The sequence below is a fragment of the Wyeomyia smithii genome, chromosome 2, assembly GCF_029784165.1.
Source record: "Wyeomyia smithii strain HCP4-BCI-WySm-NY-G18 chromosome 2, ASM2978416v1, whole genome shotgun sequence".
NCBI classification, from domain to species: Eukaryota; Metazoa; Arthropoda; class Insecta; order Diptera; family Culicidae; genus Wyeomyia; species Wyeomyia smithii.
Window position 1 is genome coordinate 242,119,269 of NC_073695.1, and position 9,420 is coordinate 242,128,688.

General features: G+C 39.6%; 1 pseudogene; it reads left to right on the plus strand.

Moving 5' to 3' along the window:
* The first annotated feature begins 5,044 nt into the window (after positions 1-5,044).
* Positions 5,045-6,921, plus strand: LOC129720504 (proclotting enzyme-like; annotated as a pseudogene).
* Positions 6,922-9,420: the final 2,499 nt, after the last annotated feature.

The window sequence follows — 9,420 nt, forward strand, 5'->3', positions numbered from 1 at the left end:
CCAACCAAACTTCAATCCATTTTTGCAACCTCAAAATAGATTCCAACACAATCCAAACTCCTTCAATCATCCACCGAAGCCTCTCCCGAGACCCGAACCAATGGAGGTAGATCAAAGTGTCCGATCTCGGTTTTTAGATTATGGAAACCGACCTACCTTTCCTATCAAACGCCAACATCCCCCATCATCTTAAATACAAAATTTTAAAAGACTAGCTCACCCCATAGAAGGAACATCAACATTTAACGAAGTAGAAGCCAATGACGAAACAGATGCTAAACAATATCCCGAACACCAGTTTGAAGAGTACGAAGATTATCATGATTTTTATGCATACGATAGCAATAGTCACCCCCCCCCCCCGAAAACATAGATCAAACTGATGCAACTCAAGAAACCAATTTTTTAGGATGGAACCCGAGTTGGTGAAACCGGTTCTACCATTCATCAACCTAAAATCAACAATTGGAAACTTTCCCTTCCTCATCGATACCGGAGCGAATATCAATTTGATTGATCCTAAACTAGCCTGGAGTTATAACATTTCAAGACCATATAATTTCTCAGCAAACCAAATATCAAGTGCTAATGGAAATTTCGATGCCACATCAGCAATCGACATAAATTTCTTCTACCCAAAAATAAACTTCAAAACGCAATTCCTACTTCACAAATTTCATCCGTTTTTCCGTGGAATTATCGGTACGGGTATTTTAAAAGCACTTAATGCCACAATCGATATGAAAAAGATGACACTTACCTTATGTAGAAATTCTGAAGAACTAGTAATTCCTTTACAAGAATATATACCTCAGAAACAAATAGCTAATAATGTAGAGCAGTTTAGAACTTGTCATCTAACCTCCTCAGAAAAGAAAAAATTGGAAGAAGTTTTGAATGCCAACAAAACGGCATTCCATGAGCCAAATTCGAAACTTACATATGCGACAAAAATTGAGTGCACCATCAACACAACTGATGATATTCCAGTACACCAGAGAGTTTATCCATACCCTGCAGCCTATACAAAAGAAGTCAACAAACAAATTAAAAAGCTTTTAGAAGATGGTATTATTCGACCTTCTCGTTCAGCCTGGACAGCCCCAGTTTGTGTGGTCCCAAAAAAAACAGATGCCTCTGGCGAAAAAAAATTCAGAATGGTCATTGATTATAGAAAAATCAATGAAAAAACAACTTCAGATCGATATCCCATGCCAGAAATCAGCTATGTAATTGATCAACTCAAAGGCCAGAAATACTTCTCCACTCTCGATCTAGCTTCCGGCTTCCATCAGATCAAGATGAAAGACGATGATATACAAAAAACAGCATTTTCTATAAACAATGGCAAGTACGAGTTTACTCGAATGCCATTTGGCTTAAAAACGCCCCTGCAACTTTCCAAAGAGCAATAGACGACGTTTTAAGAGAACATATTGGAAAAATATGTTATGTGTACATTGACGACGTCATAGTCTTTGGAAAGACTCTCGAAGAACATTTGGTGAATTTGAATATTATTTTGAACACGTTGAATAGAGCGAATTTCAAGATTCAATTGGACAAATCCGAGTTTTTACATTCTGATGTAGAATTCTTAGGATACATCATAAGCTCAGAAGGTATCAAACCGAATCACAAAAAAATTGAAGTGATTCAAAAATTCCCAGAACCCAAAACAATAAAAGACTTGAAATCATTCCTCGGAATGATGAGCTATTACCGTCGATTTGTAAAGGACTTTGCAAAAATCGCAAAACCTTTGACAAATCTTCTACGAGGGGAGAGAAATCCTGATACTGAAAAACAATGTTTTAATAAAATGAAAAACATACTTTCTTCCTCTGATGTGTTGATATAACCTGACTATGAAAAACCATTTTTATTAACTACAGACGCTTCAGACTTTGATATCGGAGCGGTACTGTCTCAAGGAGAAATGGGTCGAGATAAACCAATACATTTCGCTTCAAGGACCTTGTCTGTGACAGAAGAAAAATTTTCTGTTCCTGAGAAGGAAATGTTAGCGATTTATTGGGCTTTACAAACATTTCGGAATTATTTATATGGAACCAAGTTTAAAATTCTCACAGATCATCAACCCCTCACATTTGCACTCTCGCCAAAGAATACGAATGCCAAATTGAAAAGATGGAAATCGTACTTAGAAGAGCACGATTATGAGATAATGTATAAACCAGGAAAAACAAACGTTGTTGCGGATGCTCTAAGTAGAATGGTATGTTCCATGACAGGAACCCAACATTCTGCCGATACTAGCGACGATTTCTACATCATATCAACAAAGGTACCAATTAACGCTTTCCGTCATCAAGTTATCATTAAAAACGGTCCGAACTCAGTAATAGTTGAACACCCTTTTGAATCATATACAAGAATTACTATAACGATTGCCGATAATAATGAAAAGTCTATTTTGCAGATCCTAAAAACTCACTTTAACATAGGTTTGGTAAATGGATTATTAACAGACGAAGACACCATGGGAAAAATTCAAGAAACATATAGAAAATATTTTGGCCAACACAGACTGTTGAAAATCCGATTTACTCAGAAGCAACTCGAAGATGTTCAAGACGAAAACGAGCAATGGAACGTCGTAAGGAACGAACACATGAAAGCCCATAGATGTGTTCAAGAAAATAAGCTTCAAATCATGCGGAAATTCTACTTTCCAAAGCTGCATCAAAAACTCAGAGATTTCATTGTGAACTGTCGTATCTGTAACGAAAACAAATACGACAGGAATCCCATTAAATATCCTCTTCAGAAAACCCCGATACCGAATGCTCCTTTCCAAATCGCTCATGTAGACATATTATTCCTCGAGAGCAATCATTTTCTCACCTACATAGATAAATTTTCTAAATTCGCTCGCGTGATGCATGTCCAATCCCGAGCAGCAATTGATATTGTCCCAGCCCTCAAGGAACTCCTGTCCAAATACAAACCACCAGATATTTTAGTCATGGATGGTGAAAAATCATTTATGACCGGAGACCTGGTTAATTATTACCATGGTACTGGAATCACCCCCTACATTACGGCAACAGGAAGAAGTGAGATGAACGGAACGGTTGAACGGCTCCATTCAACTCTCTCAGAATTATACCGAATAACCAAAACTGAGAATCCCACTAAACCTCTTATCGAACTCATGCACATGGTCCTTCATAAACACAATTCATCCATACATACCGCAACAAAATTTACTCCTTACGAAATTATCCTTCCATCTCCCCAAACACCCGAAATCATCGAAAAAGTATTTGAAAATTTAAAAAGGAAGCAAAAACAAGATCTTGACCATCATAATAAATCAAAGAAAATAAGAAATCCTAAAGAAAATAGCGAAGCATTTGAAAAAACCCGACAAGGCTGAAACACAAAGCAAGATATAAAAAAGTTAAAATAGCAAAAGTTAATAACAGTACAATAACCACCGAAGATGGAAGAAAAATTCATAAAAACGACATTAAAATTCGAGAGATCTAACTCAATGCACTTCAATTACAGACTAGGACTTTTAATCCTACATTCAGGATGGTCATCAGAACAAACTATATCACTCCGGAACCTAACTAACCAGCCAATCCTAGCATTCGATCATGGAACTAGCAGAGTAAGAATTGACTCATATTTTTATATCCATCATTTTAACATAAGTTCATATCAATACCATGTACGAAACCTTAGAGACATGTTTGACGAAATAGCGACCAATCAGTTTTCCATATTAATTATAGAAGAATTTAAACAAATCCATCAAATACTGAACAACCTTATTTCAATTAAAAGTTCAACCTAGGATCAGCATGAAAATTTATAGCAGGTAGTCCAGATGCTAACGATTTAAAAATAATTAACTCCTCTATCAATAATCTAATTCAGAATAATAATGCTCAGGTAAAAATTAACCGGGAATTAAACCTACAGATGAAGGAATTCGTACGTAAAACTACTCAAGCCATATCATTGTTCAATACAAAATCCATAGAAAATCATTCCATTAATATATTTTTGAACCTAAAGTATTTACATGAAAAATTACAGCAAATAATAGACAGTATAAGTTTAGCAAAGATAGGAATCTTAAACAGCAAAATTCTAAGTACAGGAGAAATACAAGTATTAGTAAGAAGACTACACGACGAGAACGTGACAACCAACTCTATCAGCGCAGCACTATCATATGCAGAATCATCAGTGGCAACCAACAGCAAGGAGGTAGCTCTGCTTATCAAAATTCCTAAACTAGACAAAAGAATATTCAGGAAAATTCACATTTATCCGATTCGTCATAAACAAAGACGAATTTATCTTGAGAGACAAAATTATTTGAAACACCACAAAGAGATCTATGCCGTACCTTCTTTGAATCCAACGATATTCAACATAGAAGACCTAATACCCGAAAACTCAACATGTATTTCGGAACTCTTAAATGGAAAACCAGCCAGTTGTAATTTTACCCTCAACTTCACATTCTTCACTTACAAGCAACTGTGGAATTTTTAAAAGGAACCTATTGGGTCCATTCTTCATCTCGTTCGAAAACTGTAATGTTTCGATTGACAACAACACTTTTGGCAGCAATATTCATAATCTCGAAGAATCACCCTTACAGATACCACTAGAAGGTATCTCTGTGGAGCAAGGACATCTCATTGTTAACTTGAGCCTCGAACATCTCCATGAACTACATCTCGAGACTAGAAAAGAACTGGAATATATCAAATTGCAAACAAACAGCTTTCACTGGCCAAAGTTAACCATTTTCGGAGGAATTACTTTCCCTCTAACCATAATCATCAGCATTGTTCTCCTTTGTAATTTCATATCAAGTAGATCCACAAAAATCAAAATTCAACATGACGATCCATTAAAGGACATTCCAACGATCTCAGATGCAAAACCAATTAGAAGATTGACCATTGCGGATGTGATTTCCCTGGAGTCTCATCACTCAGCCGGGAGGAGTTAACAACCGAGCTACCAAAGTAATTTGCTGACAATTCAGACAATGCCATCGACGAGCAGGTTGACGACAATCGAACGATCGGAGCCACCACCGAGCGATGCGGAGTCAGCGGTTCATATTCTGACCAACGTGAATCGAACGGCGGGCACAAATGTAATCGTTAGAATTAATAAAGTTAGTCTTAATTGAGCAGTGAAATGTGTCAGTAGCTTTTTTAAAAACTCCGAACAACACCCAAGTGTTTAACTCGCGTTATCGCTGTTCGCATTTGCGATCATCCTGCGAATTCGCTTCAGTTCCCAGCAGAATCCACCACACTGTGGCATCCGTCAACTGAACAGTTCCGAACTTATCGTACTCGGTAGGGACACCGTCCACGGGGATTGGCCTTGGCATGTGGCCGTTTACCACCGAAAACGCCGCTCGAGCGATCACGCCTGAGGTGGTACGATCATTAATGATCAGTTCGTGCTGACGGCTGCTCACTGCGTTATGAATAGCGACAGCGGCTATCAGCTGGTTCCCAGCCGGATCTTCGTTCGCATGGGAATCCACAATCTGGACGAATTCAATCCGCGACCCATGCAGCAGCATTCAGTGGGGAAGATACACAAGTTCGAGAACTTTACCCGATTGCTAAACGATATCGCACTGCTAGAATTGAATACTGTAATTCAATTTACCGACTACGTTCATCGGCCAGCAAGGTGGTTGGCTGGGGACTAACGGAGGATGATGAAACTTCGGCTACATTGCGGCAGGCACAGTTGCCAATTGTGGATGCTGTCACCTGTTTGAAGAGCGATCGTGTTCTTTTCGGTCAAAGTCTTGACGATGGTTTGTTCTGTGCTGGCTACACAAACGGAACGGGCGTTTGTAATGGGGACAGCGGTGGAGGATTGTTTTTCAAACGTGCCAACACTTGGTACCTGGGAGGGATTGTGTCCTTCTCGAGTAGTCGAATAGAGGGTGCTGGAAGCTTTTGTCATCGGAAGGGGTTTGGTGCTTTTACTAAAGTGCAACGCTATCTGTCCTGGATCATTGATATAACAAAGATGCAGTTTAAGTGTTAGTGGTAAACTATAACAAAATTATTATAAATTCGTTTATTTACAGTTGACGCGGTTGATAGCTGTCGTTCGCCGCAGGAAGACGATTCAGTAAAAACCTATCGCTACTACTTTTCACGTACATTCCAACGATGGGAATGAAGAGTCCTGTCGAGGCAAAGTTGTTCGAATTTCCCTGGATGGCGATTTTGCGGCATGCCACCGAAGGTTTCATCTGTGCAGGAACACTAATCAACAAGCGTTACGTACTGACGGCGGCACACTGCATTAGGAACCTTGGATTCATGCCGTAAGTCAACCACCTTCTACGTACTATTCATGAGTTAAATTCGCAAAGTATTTCGATTCCAGTAATGTGGTGAGACTTGGCGAGCATACCATCGGTCGTGATTTGGATTGCAACGCCGGTGACGAGGGTGACAATAATGGTACCTTCGTGAATGAAGACTGTGCCCTTCCGGTGCGGGATTACGGAATCAGCTGCATCATGCTGCATCCGGAATTCTCGATCACAAAACTAAACGCAGACATTGCTGTGGTACGTGTAAGTGAGGACATTGTTTTCCAAGGTACGTTATTTGGTACTAGTGATTGACATTGGAACGAAAAGTTTAGTCGGGATTTCGGTTCGGTGCATTTCGACCGTAAATCAGAACAGTCCATTATGTCTGGTTTCGCTTCAGTCCGACATCGTTCTGGTGTTGTTTCGCAGATATAAAAATTAAATTTTGGGCTTTGAATTCAAAATTTACGATTCGGGATTTAGGATGTAGCCTACGTCATGTACAGGGTGTCCGGATATTATCCGTATAACTAAATAGTGTTAAAATTAGCCTTTATTGACGACTTAGAAACCAACCTACATAGTATATTATATCAATATGTTTACAAGAAACAAGCGTTATTTGTTCATTTCAAAATGGCCACCCCGTGCTGAGATACACGCCTTCAAACGTTTCGGGAAGTTATCCACGATGGCCGCAAGTTCTTCTGCAGTTATTTCCTCCCAAGCCTTTAGAAGAGATGATTTCAGATGTTCTATTGATTTATGGGGTGATCTGCAGGCTCTTGACTCCAAGATGGACCAAACCGAATAGTCCATCGGGTTCAAATCCGGTGAGTTGGAGGGCCATTCTTCTTTCTTAAAAAAACTCGGAAAAAGGCGTTCACAAAGACTAATAGTCTTTTTTGCCCCATGAGCCGGTGCCCAGTCTTGCTGAAAAATCCAATCTTTCTTGCTGAAATGCTGTGCTGCCCAGGGAGCAACTGAGTCAGTCAGTAGCTTCTGATACACTGTTTGGTTCACTTTTACCCCTTTGTCGATAAAGATCAAAGGGGTTTTACCGGTGTGAGTGATTCCAGCCCAAACCATGACAGAAGCGGGATGATGACTCCTTGAAATACTTCCTCGATTTTTGGAAGTAGCAGGAAGCAACTGCCGATCATTCTGGTGATTGTGATGCTGCTCGATAGTAAAAATTTTTCATCGGTAAACAGCACTGATCGATGGCGGCTCTCTGCCAATTGGTTCAGAAGAACCTTAGCTTTTCTGAACCGGTTTGCTCTCATGGTGTCATTTAAATAGTGGTTTTTGCATAGTTTATATGACTGAAGCTTCAAATCATCATGGACGATGGCAGCAACGGATGTTTTCGAATATTTTAATGATTTCGCCAACTTTCGGATGGATATTGTACATTTTCGCTTGATTCGTCGCCGGATTATCTCGCGCATTTTGGAGTCCGAACGGTGCGTTTTTTTTCCTCTCCCGGTGCGGTCATCTATTGTTCCAAGCTCTTGGAATCGTTTTATTGCATCACTCACAGTAGATTTCGCCATATTCAGGGTCTTCGCAATCACTGACACATTTTTCCTTGACGAAACAGTTCAACAACAGCTCCGCGCAACGCATTCGGCTTAATTTTGCAGGAATTTGAAATCACAACTGTATCAAACTTACTGCGTATAAAGTCAATAGATCAAGATATTATACCATACAGGTATGGTTAGTTTAATCCGTTTGGTTGTGTAGAGGCATGCTGTCAAAGTATGTACGGATAATTTGCGGACACCCTGTAGAATTGAAATGTCAATAATTGGGATTTGACATTAAGCATATATAATTTTAGTTTTAGGATTGACAGGAATCAAGTAATCTGGATTTGTGATTGGGATAAAAAATTAGGAGTGATTCAGGAAAGTGCTGGGACTTTTAACCGGATATACTCGAGATCCGGTTATCCGAAGCTCGGATCACAGATCGATAAACGAATACTATCCGGATATCCGGATATTTGGATACGGATAATCGAACCGTCGGATACCAGAATATCTGGATATTTACTAGCCGGATATCCGATTTTTTTTCAGTCTTTTAAAGGCCATTTAAATAAAATACAACGCAAAAAATGGCTTTTTCCACAATCCCCCATCCCCTCGTTATTATTTATGTAAATAAGTTTTATTAAACTATGTTCGAATATAGAATCCGGATATCAGGAAATCCGACTATTCGAAAATCCGGATATCCGGTCGAATAATATCCGGATATCCGGTTGATATTTGTCGGATATCCGAGGCCGGATATCCGGATAGTCCGACTATTCGATGATCCGTATCCGGATATCCGAGTATCCGGATAGTGTTCGTTTACCCATCCGTGATCTGAGCTTCGGATAACCGGATCTCGAGTATATCCGATTAAAAGTCCCAGCACTAGTAGGGTGTAGAACGTATGATTTAAAATTTAGTATAGCATGAGCATGAGCATGATTGACCGCCCGCGGTTGCTACTCCGTTATTGCCAGATCAGCTGTAATTACACAGAGAACCAATAGATGATGCTTGGGATTAACATTCATCCTCAATGTGTAAAAACTGGTGACCTTAATCTTTATATTAGGCAATACCAGCGCCGGCCGCATCCGAATGCAGGTCAAAGAAGGAGTGTGTATAGGAATATGTTGACGTGATACTCGCTTTATTGGAAGCCGAGAACACCTCTGCACTTCCACGAGAAATCACTGGGATGTTGGAGAAAAGGGTAAGGTTTGCAGCAGATTTCGTTTTGGTGAACGATGCGCTGAGTTCTAATACCGGGTTCATAATACCAAATATCGCGCATACGAGTTCATTATATCTTTTACGGAAATCATAACGCGATCCGAACTCATTCCAGTTGATGATGTGACACCGCAAAAATAATGCGCACGCAAGGATACCGGACCTATAACCTAATCAAGACAGACTCAAATATTCGAAAATCTGTTTATGAAGTCATTATGCAACTACCGAAACGTATCTCTCATTGATTTATCTCAGCTGACTACACAATGTTACGAAGCAACC